The 12,447-nt window shown below is 42.5% G+C and overlaps 1 protein-coding gene across 1 annotated transcript in view; it reads left to right on the forward strand.

Annotated features, from left to right (window-relative positions):
- The window catches only part of SRGAP3 (SLIT-ROBO Rho GTPase activating protein 3), a 383,768-nt gene that overhangs the window by 411 nt on the left and 370,910 nt on the right, over positions 1 to 12,447 (forward strand). The window lies entirely within an intron of this gene.

Consider the following 12,447-nt stretch of genomic DNA (forward strand, 5'->3'; position numbering starts at 1 on the left):
CATATTTTTCTTTAGTTAAAAAAAAAAATAGAAATAGTGGGGCTCACTATGTTGCCTAAACTGGTCTCAAACATCTGAGCTCAAGTGATTCTTCTGTCTAGCCCTCCTAAAGTGCTGGGATTACAGGCATGAGCCACTGTGCCCAATCAGATGAACTTTATTTCTCATAAAGCATTGAACCTGGCCGGGCACAGTGGCTCACGCCTGTAATCCCAGCACTTTGGGAGGCTGAGGCGGGTGGATCACTTGAGGTCAGGAGTTTGAGGCCAACCTGGCCAACATGGTGAAACTCCGTCTTTACTAAAAAAATACAAAAGTTAGCTGGATGTGGTGGCCTGCACCTGTAGTCCTAGCTACTTGGGAAGATGAAACAGGAGAGTTGCTTGAACCCAGGAGGCAGAGGTTGCAGGGAGCCAAGATTGTGCCACTGCACTCCAGTCTGGGAGCAAGACATCAAATCAAAAAATAAAAATAAAAAAGGGTTGAACCTGCATGGTAGCCATTTTGACAGACTGGGAAGCCTAGCTTCCAGTCAGAAGCCAAAAACAGGCACTTCCAGGGTTGGAAGAATAAGACAGGGATTTATGCTAAACACAGTGGCCAAATATACATGTTAAATAAACTGTAAGAGGGGTCACGAATATTTATGAAAGGAGCAACTTGTGCATGTACAGTTGAGCTTCATACCTCTCTATGGATCCCATGTTTAAAAAAATGGTGGCCTTAGCATGATCCAAGGGTAGAGTTTTCTACTGTTTGACTTCAAAAGGTGAAGCAGGGGATGTGAAAACCCTCACTGCACGTCCTCTGTAGACTGGCCAGAACCACTCCCTGGATGGTGGGTGATCTCTTATCAGGAAGGAATGCTAGTCGGTTGTTCTATTGAAACTGCAAATGGGAGGGTCAGCATCAGGCTGGTGGAGTGAGTCTTTCAAAAGGGCTGGTTTCTGTTTAACCCTTAGGAAAGAAAATCTAATGGCGATTATAGAGGGAGGGGTTATAAAGAGGTGTCTGACTTCCCATCCTGTCATGAGTAGGAACTCAGCTTCCAAGTTTTTTCTAGGGTCTCCTTGGCCAAGAGAGGGCCTGTTCAGTCAGTTGGGGGGCATATAATTTTATTTTTATTTTTCAGTTGACAAAAGTTAACTTATTGTAAAAGGAAACTTAACCCAACAACAAAAATATAAACCAAATTTAAAACAAAACAAAACCAAAAAGAACACAATTTTTAAATGTGCAAAGGGGCTGGGAGTGGTGGCTCATGCCTGTAGTCCCAGCACTTTGGGAGGCTGAGGCTTGAGCTCAGGAGTTTGAGACTAGCTCTGGCAACATGGCAAAACTCTGTCGCTACAAAAAAATAACAAAAATTAGCTAGGCATGGTGACACTCACCTGTAGTCCCAGCTACTCGGGAGGCTGAGACAGGAGAATAGCTTGAGCTGGGGAGGTTGAGGCTGTAATGAGTTATGATCACATCACTGCACTCCAGCCCAGGTGACAGAGTGAGACCTTGTCTCAAAAATAAAACGAAAAATATGTAAAGGGCTTGAATAGATATTTCTCCAAAAGATAGACAAATGGCCAATAAGCGCATGAAAAGATGCTGAACATCAGTAGTCATTAGGGAATTGCAAATTAATCACAATGGGATACTCATCAAAATGACTAAAAGTAAAAAAAACACAACAGTTCCAAGTTTTAATGAGTATGTGGGGCAATGGAGCACTTATACATTGCTGATGAAAATACAAAATGATATATGCCCTGGTACGTTTTAGCTCTGTGACCCCACCTAAATTTCATCTTGAATTATACTCCCATAATTCCCACATATTGTGGGAGGGACCCAGTGGGAGATGATTGAATCATGGGGGTGATTCCCTGCATACTGTTCTTGTGGTAGTGAATAAGTCTCACAAGATCTGATGGTTTGATAAGAGGTTTCCACTTCCGCTTCTCCCATTCTCTTTCTTGCCGCCACTGTGTAAGAAGTGCCTTTCACCTTCCACCATGATTGTGAGGCCTCCCTAGCCACATGGAACTGTAAGTCCATTAAACCTCTTTCTTTTGCAAATTGCCCACTCTTGGGTATGTCTCTATCAGCACTGTGAAAATGGACTAAATACACGTCCATTGGAAAACAATTTAGCCTTTTGTCAAAAAATTAAACATATAACATATTACTCACCAATTCCACTACAGATGCTTTCCGACTTAGGATGGTTTGACTTACAATTTTTTGACTTTACAGTGGGCTTATGGGTTATAATGCATTTTTAACTTACCCTATTTTCTGCGTATGGTGGGTTTATTGGGATATAATCCCACTGTAAGTCAGGAAACATCTGTAATAGTTTTATACCCAAGAAGACTGAAAACAGGTGTTCAAACAAAAACTTGTATACAAACTGGGCATGCTGGCTCATGCCTGTAATTCTAGCAATTTGGGAGGCAGAGGTGGGAAGATTGCTGGAGCCTAAGAGTTCGAGACCAGCCTGGACAACATAGGGAGACCTGTCTCTACAAAAAATTTAGAAAGTAGCTGGGTGTGGTGGCACTCATCTGTGGTACCAGACACTGAAGAGGCTGACATGGGAGGATTGCTTGGGCCCAGGAGTTCGAGTCTGTAGTGAACTATGATTGCACCACTGTACTCCAGCCTGGGCAACAGAGAGAGTTCCCATCTCTAAACAACGAAAACAACAGCTTGTACACAGATGTGCCTAGTGGCCTTATTGATTTAGTCAAAAAGTAGAAACAACCCAAATGTTCATCAGCTAATGAATAGACAAACAAGTGTGTTATATCTATACAGTAGAATATTATTTAGTCATAAAAAGGAATGGAATACTGTGATATGATACATTGGTTTTCATCCACAGTTCCTAGCTCATAACTTTCCTAGCCCATTTTGCAGTAAACAGAATCTCTTTCTCTGACCTTCTCTTGCCCTCCTTTCACCTGCCTACTTGGCAAGACTCTAATCTGATTGTGGTCATAAGGCACCCATTCCAGAGAGGGCCCTACCCCATACCCTGGAGGAAGGAATGCTGCACAGAGAGGCCAAGAGGCATCTGAACAGACAGACCTTGCTGGGTTTAGAGCATACATTTTTTGTCCAATCACTTTTTGATATGGTTGTCCATGCTTCAATCATGAGCAACCAATGAAGTCTTCATGAAAGGCCAGAGGGAGTGCAGGGAATTTCATCCCAAAATATGGCTCCCTGGTATAATGAGGATTTTGAGTTTAAAACTCTTAGGTATGAAGTTGGAAGAGACTTTTTCCCTATCTACATAAAGATAGTATGGACCCTCCAAGGAGAACAGTTGCTCCCCTCCTTGTCTCATTATCCATTACAGGAAAGGAGACCAAGAATGTACCTGAACAGACCCTTTTATAAGATCATGACTGTCCCTGAGGATCATTTAAGTTCCAAAGAGAACTATTAACGAATTAATTTCTGTTCCCCATCCAATCATTCTCCGTAGTAACCATTTATTGCCCCTAAATAGAATTTATATCCCCCCACCATAATCTGTTTTGCCAGGATCCAAGTCCGTGTTCTTTCTGTAACCTCAAGATGGTATATAAGCTTCTGAACCCCATTGGGATATTGGGCAATCACTCTGTGATTCTCCCTGTATACATGGTTTAATAAATTTGTATACCTCTTCTTTTATTAATCTGCCTTATTGTGAGTAGATTTTTCAGTGAACCTTCAGAGGGCCAAGGGCCCTCTGATAGGTGTCCTTTCCCCTATCCCTTGCCCTATGCATCTCTTCATCTGTATCCTTTGTAATATCTTTTGTAATAAACCAGAAAACATAAGTGTTACACTGGGTTCTGTGAGCCGCTCCAGCAAATCAATTGAACCCAAAGAGGGGGTCATGGAAACCCCAACTTAAAGCCTGTTGGTCAGAAGTTCTGGAGACCCAAACTTGCAACTGATATCTGAGGTGGGGGCAGTCTTGTGAGACTGAACCCTTAACCTGTAGGATCTGACATTATGTCTAGGTAGATAGTGTTGAAATTGAATTGGAGAACACACAGCTGGTGTCCACTGCAGAACTGATTGCTTGCCTGCTGGCTGATGAAGAGAAATCCCCACATATTTTGGGGTCCCAGAAGTCTTGACTGTTTTTGTGTTGGTGTGAGAGCAGAGGAGAAGCATGGTTTGAGAGTTTTTCCAAAGTACAGATATATTCTACAATGTGGATGGACTTTTGAAACACTGTGCTGAGATGCCAGACACAAAAGACCATATGTTATATAGGCATACATGATTTTATTCGTATGAAATATTCAAAATAGGTAAATATATAGAGACAGAAAGCAGGTTAATGGTTGCTTAGGGCTGGGGAAAGTAGGGGGATTGGCAGGTGATAGCTAAAGGGGATAGAGTTTCTTATGGAAGTGATGAGAATGTTCTGGAATTAGGTAGTAAAGATGGTCACACATTGTTATGAATATACTAAGAAACACTGAATTTTACAGTTTAAAATATTTCAGAGTTTGAGACCAGCCTGGCCAACATGGTGAAAGCCCGTCTCTACTAAAAATACAAAAACTAGCTGGGTGTGGTGGCGTGTACCTCTAATCCCAGCTACTCGAGTGGCTGAGGCAAGAGAATCATTTGAACCTGGGAAGCAGAGGTTGCATTGAGCTGGGATTGTGCCACTGCATTCCAGTCTGGGAGACAGAGTGAGACTCCATCTCAAAAAAAAAAAAAAAAAAAAATTCAAATGGGGAATTTTGTGTTATGTGAACTTTTATGAAGGAAAAAGGAAACTTTGGTCTTATGGGTAACTCATCATTTCCCTCCTAGACTTATTGGGAGACTTAAATGTGATTAACACATTACCAGGCAAATAATTAAAATAAATAGTATCCTTAAGAATAAATACCATGAAAACAAAGCAAAGTTATTAAATTCTGGTCAGACACTGTTCCTTGCAAAGGCTCTTAGGCTCTAATGTAAGGCCCATTTTATACTCTTTTTTTTTTTCTTTTACATACTCCCCAGAAGAGTAACATTCTCTATTCCTTAAGGATAAATTATCAAGCCAGGTATGGTGGTGTGTGCCTGTAATCCCAGCTAATTGGGAGGCAGAAGTGGGAGGATCACTTGAGCCTAGGAGTTTAAGACCATCAGATGCATGCTACAATATGGATGGACTTTTGAAATATCATGCTAAGATGCCAGACATGAAAGACCACATACATACCTACATGATTTCATTTACATGAAATACACAGAATAGGCAAATATATAGAGACAGAAAGCATAGTGAGATCCCATTATCAATAAAAAAAAAAAATGTATATATATTTTGAGATGAGGTCTCACTCTGTTGCCCAGGCTGGAGTGCAGTGGTGCGATGTAAGCTCAGTGCAGCCTCTGGCTCCCAGGCTCAAGCGACTCTCCCACCTCAGACTCTGGCTCACACCACCATGCTTGGCTAATTTTTGTATTTTTAGTAGAGATGGGGTTTTGCCATGTTGCCCAGGCTGGTCTTGAACTCCTGAGCTCAAGTGATCTGCCTGCCTTGGCCTTGCAAAGTGCTGGAATTACAGGCATGAGCCACCATACCCACCCCCCAAAATAAAATAATATAAAAAAATATAAATTACAAATATTAGAGACAAACTAGCAATAATGAGATTTTCTTGACATAATGAGAGAGATTAAGTCATCAAAAAGAAAATATTCTCTTGACCTGATTTGGTGTTATTTAATGCCTATCTTTGTACTATCTAAAATCATGTCCCAGGCTGGGCACAGTGGCTCATGGCTGTAATCCCAGCACTTTAGGAGGCCGAGGCAGGTGGGTTGCTTGAGCTCAGAAGTTTGAGACCAACCTGGGCAACATGGCAAAACCTCATCTCTACAAAAAATACAAAAATTGGCCGGGCGTGGTGGCTCACGCCTGTAATCCCAGCACTGTGGGAGGCTGAGGCGGGCGGATCACGAGGTCAGGAGATTGAGACCATCCTGGCTAACGTGGTGAAACCCCATCTCTACTAAAAATACAAAAAAATTAGCCGGATGTGGTGGCGGACGCCTGTAGTCCCAGCTACGCAGGAGGCTGAGGCAGGAGGATGGCATGAACCCGGGAGGCAGTGCTTTCAGTGAGCCCAGTTTGCGCCACTGCACTCCAACCTGGGCGATAGAGCGGGACTCTGTCTCAAAAAAAAAAACAAAACAAAAATTAGCTGGCCATGATAGTGCATACCTGTGGTCCCAGCTACTTAGGAGGGTGAGGTGGGAGGATTGCTTGAGCCTGGGAGGTGGAGGTTGCAGTGAGCCAAGATCGTGCCATGGTATTCCAGCCTGGGTGACAGTGAGATCCTGTCTCAAAAAAGAAAAAAAAAAAAAAAAAAGTCCCATAAACAGGTCTCACAGTTCAGGAAATATCTCTCTAGCACATGTTGTTCACTGGTAGTATGTTACTGTGGTTTGAATGTGTCCCACCAAAGTTGATGTGTTTGAAACTTAATCCCCAATGGAACAGTGTTGAGAAGTGGGATCTTTAAGCTGTGATTAGATCATGAGGGCTCTACCTAGGTGAATGAATTAATGCTGTTATCATGGAAGTAGGTTAATTAATTATTGCAGGAGTGGATTCCAGATAAAAGGATGAGTTTCGCTCCCTTCTCCCTCTCATGTGTGTTCTCTTTCCCTTCTGCCTTCTGCCGTGGGGTGACATAGCAAGAAGGCCCTCACCAAATGCCAGCACCTTGACATTGGACTTTCCAGCCTCCAGAAATGTGAGAAATAAATGTCTTTACTTTATAAATTACTTGTGTTCTAATGGAAGAAACAGATAATACAGAAAATATATACATCACATTTCTGTGGTAATAAGCATTATGGAGAAAAATTAAGCAAGGTGGTTGGTGGACAGTGCTGGAGAGGTGGAGGAATATGTCTATTGTATGTCAGGTGGTCAGGTAAAGCCTCTTTGATAAGGTGACAAAGTAGACCCTGAATGAAACAACAGAGCAAGCTATTTAGATAGCCAGGAGGGGAGCATTCCAGGCAGAAGGCCTCAGCATATTCAACAGGGCCTAGGAATAGCCAGGTGGCCAGTGAGGCTGCAGAGGAGTGAGCAGGATAGAGGTAGAAGAGAGATGGGATGGATACATCATATAAGTCAGTGTTTCACAAATTATCACCATGCCTTACCAAAACAAACAAACAAACAAACAAATAATCACTCTGGCTGCTGCCTGGACAATGTTAGGGAGCAGGAATGGAAGCAGTTACTAGGTGATTTCATTGGTCCAAGTGAGAGGTGATGATATCTCAAACTAGGATATTAGGGGTGGGTGTGGTGAGAACTGTCAAATTCTGGGGTGTTTTGAAGGATGGGCTGTCATTGCTGGTGTTTTAGATTTGGGTTTGAAAAGAAAAGAGAGGAAGTTTGAGGGTCAGACTTAGCAGATTTGCTGTTTTAGAGTAACCATGTCCTGCTGACAGATGCATGGCCAAGAGTGAGGCTAAGCTGTCACAAAGTAAGTACAAGTAGGCACATATGCTCTTTATGGTTCTGGTTTATTACAAAGAAAAATGGTATGTTCATTTATATCAGAAAGAACCGGATGACCTCCTTGGAAAATATTGACTAAAATGGATCTTGCTAGAAAATGCCAGTTTGAGACAGGTAACATTACATGTAGAAATTGAAGCCACTCATTTCTTTCTAACTGGAAGTAGTGGTTATATTAAACTAAAGAGTAAACAAGCATATGATTAAGTGTGATGATTCATATCAGATATAGTGACACAAATGAGGAGCTCAGTGGTGCTTGTTCCCACGAACCTAGATATCTGTTTTACCTTAATATCTTCCTGTCCTTGCCTATTCTTTTTTTTTTTTTTGAGTTGGAGTCTCACTCTGTCACCCAGGCTGGAGTGCAGTGGCGCAATCTCGGCTCACTGCAAGCTCCGCCTCCCGGGTTCACGCCATTCTTCTGCCTCAGCCTCCTCAGTAGCTGGGAGTACAGGCGCCTGCCACCATGCCCGGCTAATTTTTTGTGTGTTTTTTAGTAGAGACCGGGTTTCACCGTGTTAGCCAGGATGGTTTCGATCTCCTAACCTCGTGATCCACCCGCCTCGGCCTCCCAAAGTGCTGGGATTACAGGCGTGAGCCACCGCGCCTGGCCTCCTTGCCTATTCTTAAAGTAAAACAAGGTCCTGGGTAGAAAGTCAGATAGTACAGCCACTCCCTTGCCCACCTTCTTCCTCTCCTGCAGAGAGAGGCAAGGACTGTTAGCCACTTCTGCTTTTCGTTTCTATGGTGATTAGCTTCCTGGCTCTAAAAGACACGTTTGTAGTGCCATTTCTTGCTTTTTCAATTTTTGCTATTATCTGCGGACTTTGTTATGGTACTTGAAGTTTAGCCTATTAACATTACCACCATCCTGTCTCCCCCTTCCTTCTTCTGCCATTATAGCTACAACCCAATGTAGTTTGTTCCTCTACATTAAATTTACCTTTGTAAGTGTAAGGGATATATTAGTATTAAACATCTTCTTGTCTGTCAGTTATATACAGCATCTCTTGATCCCCCACACTGTGAGACAAGGGTTTCATTGGCACTCCTGGCCTTTACCTCTCCTCCCTTCCTTGTACTCCCCAATCTATTTTGTTAAAAGAAGATCCCACTTGGCCAGTTGGATTCCTGTGGGGATGTAATTGAAAGAAGGATGCCCCTACACCTCCTTTTCATTCAGTACGCTACTGAAATTCCATCTCCCCCAAGAAAACCTTTTGGGACCTCATTGGGAAATAAGAGGTGTATCTGTTAATATAATCTTATTAATGAAATAAAAGCCTAGGAGTCCGTGAACCTTTAACCCGAAGAACCTTTGTCCTGTCAGGTGTTAACAACTAGAGGGAAATACAATCAGCTTTGGCTGTGCTCTAAGCAAGCAGAGGCTTATTTACTTTTCCCGTGCCCTTTCAAACCAAAGGCTATAAAACCGCTTTAGTAACATAACCCCTGTGAGAGCTTGTTGGTGGACTTAGTGCCATCACAGTAAATTTTCAAGAGAATGTATATGAAATTTATTCTTCTCCTTGAATTTCATATTGATAAGTAAGTTGATTTAAAAGCAGCTCATTCGTTTGGAAAGGAACTGTATCCTTATAACTGAGATTACTGGAAGAAGGTCATGAGCTGGGGAATGCAGCACCCCTGCCACCTAGTGGTTCCTCCTGCTGAAACACTGCTCTTGCAAAGCACAGAAAACACAAATTGAGTTAGTATAGGAGCCAAATACAGCGAATGTCCTGAATCTGGGAAACTTCCGTTTTCTCCTCCCTTTGTGATATCAGAGGAATGAAAAGAGCACTGACAAGGGAGAATGTTGTAGGTAAACATGGATAGCCATCAGGTCTCCTGCACAAAAGGGCAGCTGCAGGAAGCAGGAAGTGCAACAAATGAGCAAAGAAAGGGACAAGATCCCTCAGCAGTGGTCACTGCAGCAGCAACACGGTGCCAAAGGCAAAGCAGAATCACTAGCAAGATCAGCAGGGACAATGATGATAAAGCCACATAGGCTCAGCATCAGCAACAGCCCTAGAGACTGTGGCCTTGGGACTGTAGTACTGCTTGATTCAGGGTAAACCAATCAGGACACTCAGGGAACAACAACAGAAATCAGCATTTACAGAGCACATACTCAGTTGAGGCAGAGTTTTACCTGTATATCACATAATAGTCTATGGGGGTAGATATTCTTATTAGCCGTGTTATACAGGTGATGAAATTGAGGCTAACTAACTGGCCTAAAGTCACAGAGTTGATGAGACTTAGAGCCAAGATTCAAACACACACCAAGGTGGCCTGACCCCAGCTGCAGAGCTCTTAACTACAGACATGCATTGCTAACAGAAGGGGATATGTTCTGAGAAATGTGCTGTTAGGTGATTTTGTCATTGTGTGAACCCATTGCCAGCTACACACTGTTAACAAAAGACCATGAGGCCAGGCATGGTGGCTCACGCCAGTAATCCCAGCACTTTGGGAGGCTGAGGTGGGTGGATCACCTGAGGTCAGGAGTTTCAGACCAGCCTGGTCAACGTGGTGAAACCCTATCTCTACTAATAATACAAAAATTAGCCAGGCGTAGTAATGCATGCCTGTAATCCCAGCAACTCAGGAGGCTGAGGCAAGAGAATCACTTGAAGCTGGGAGGTGGAGGCAGCAGTGGGCTGAGATCGTGCCACTGTGCTTCAGCCTGGGTGACAGAGTGAGACTCCATCTCAAAAAAAAAAAAAAAAAAAAAAAAAAATGTCCCTAACATCTGTGGAGGAAAAAGGGAGAGTTTTGTTTTCTGTAAAAAACAATCTGCAGATTGGGGAAATGCAGCTTCAGGTGTAAAACAGAAATGGGCTCTAAGCAGGGTGGAAAGTTAGAGATTATAAAGGCAAAAACTGCAGGGCAGGGGAGGGTAATCAGGGGAGTCAGAAACAGAGTGTCGATTAGATGGCCTTAAAGCCCCAAATCACCAGTCTCTCTTAATTGGCTGGTTCCAGGTCGTCAGTTGGAAGGAGGTGGTCTTGTGGTGGTCAACTGGGGAATTCCCAGCTGCGGTTGTTTCCAGGAACTCTTCTTTGACTTGGTTGCAGAAAAACAGGTTTTGCAACATTCTCTAAGGACACGAAGAGCTTGACTGCTCCCTCACCCTTCCATGGCCCCTTGGGTCTGTTTTTACTTTTGAGCCACAGGGAATCCATTTTGTCTGTTAACTGGGGGTATAATTTGACAACACCTAGGCTTTTTGATATAGCCTATTGCTCCTAGGCTACAAACCTGACAGTATGTTACTGTACTGGATACTGTAGGCAATTGTAACACAATGGTAAGTATATGTGTATCTAAACATAGAAAAGGTACAGGAAAAATAGAGTATTATAATCTTATGGGACCACTTTTGTATATGCGGTCCATGCATTCACTAAAACTTTGTTACGCAGCACATGACTGTACCAGGCTCTTCTTCTTCCCTCAGGGAGGAGGGAATGTGGGGTTCAATCCCTCTAACTCTCCTGACCTTCATATTGAGGGATGCTTGTGAATTGGAACTCTAAGGCGATTAAGATTGGTCCTAGATCTTCCACCAACTTGCAAAAGGATATTTAGCCTTTTGGGAACATTTTCTGTGACTGGAAAATAGGGATACAATGGTGACTATCTCATAAATTGCTGGGAAGTTTCACTGAGATAAGGTAAAATTTCTGGCACATGGCAAATGAAGTAGATTGCCTACAGAGGTTTTTCAAGAATTCTTCTCATGGTTATAAGTACCACTATTGCTTTCTATAAGAGGTGGAATCTTGGCTGGGTTTATGATTTACTTTGACCCCCTAGAATGTGGCAGATGTGTCACTGGCTAATTCCAAGTCTAGGTTGCAAGAGCCTCCTTTTTTCCTCTCTTGGACTGCTCTTGCCTCTATGTAAAGAAGCCCAGCCTAAACTCTTGCATGTTGAAAGACCACATGAAAAAAGAGGCATGAGGGACAGCATCCTAGCAGAGCCCACCATCTGACTACTGTCACATGAACAAGCCTAGGTGAGCCCAGAACTCACCTGCCAACCCCCACGATGACAAGAAATAGTAAATCACTGTGGTAAACTACTAAGTTTTGGGGTAGTTTGTTGTGTAGCAAATAAGTTCTCAGTTAATGGTATCTGTTAATATTATGGTTGGTGCTGGTTAGAAATTCAGCCAGCTAGCTGGCTCATCATTTCTTAGGCCACTGATTTTTTTTCCCTTTCACCAGAATAGCTGGAAGAAACAAGAGTTACATGTGCAAGTGAACACTGCTTATTACAAATGTGTCTGATCTCTTTATTAAAACAGAAAGACTATTCAGAAAGTCTATTCAGAAAGACTTTGTTAGCACCTCAAATTACCATCTACATTTGAAATAATGTGGAAGCATATTTCTTCAAACATAGTTACAACTCAGACTTTTCACTAAATCCATTGTACTGGGACCCTTCTAGCCATTATGTTGAAGAGTCTGAGGCATGGACAGGGACTTATCCATTTCATCTAGCATCTCAAAGCCCTGAAGATGATGCTTTAACCTTCTTCTCCTTTGCATTCCCCTCCCTAAATTCTCTTTTTCTGTCCATACATATCCTTTCCCTCTCTCCTTGCCTTTCCTATCTCTTTTCCTTGTTGTGATGATTAAATAAAACCTTCCCTACTGAAATGTAAGCTCCAAGAAGGAGATTTTCATCTGTTTTGTTCTCTACAAAAATATTCTTTGCTTAGAAAAGTGCCTGGCACACACAAGGTGTGCAGTGAATATGTGTTGACTGAATTAAATTATGCACGTAAAGCACTTAGGACAGTGTCTGACATAGAGTAGATGGCACTCAATAAATATAACCTATGGCAACTCAGTGCTGTAATAAATGAAATTATT

The sequence above is a fragment of the Pongo pygmaeus genome, chromosome 2 (genome assembly GCF_028885625.2).
Source record: "Pongo pygmaeus isolate AG05252 chromosome 2, NHGRI_mPonPyg2-v2.0_pri, whole genome shotgun sequence".
NCBI lineage: Eukaryota > Metazoa > Chordata > Mammalia > Primates > Hominidae > Pongo > Pongo pygmaeus.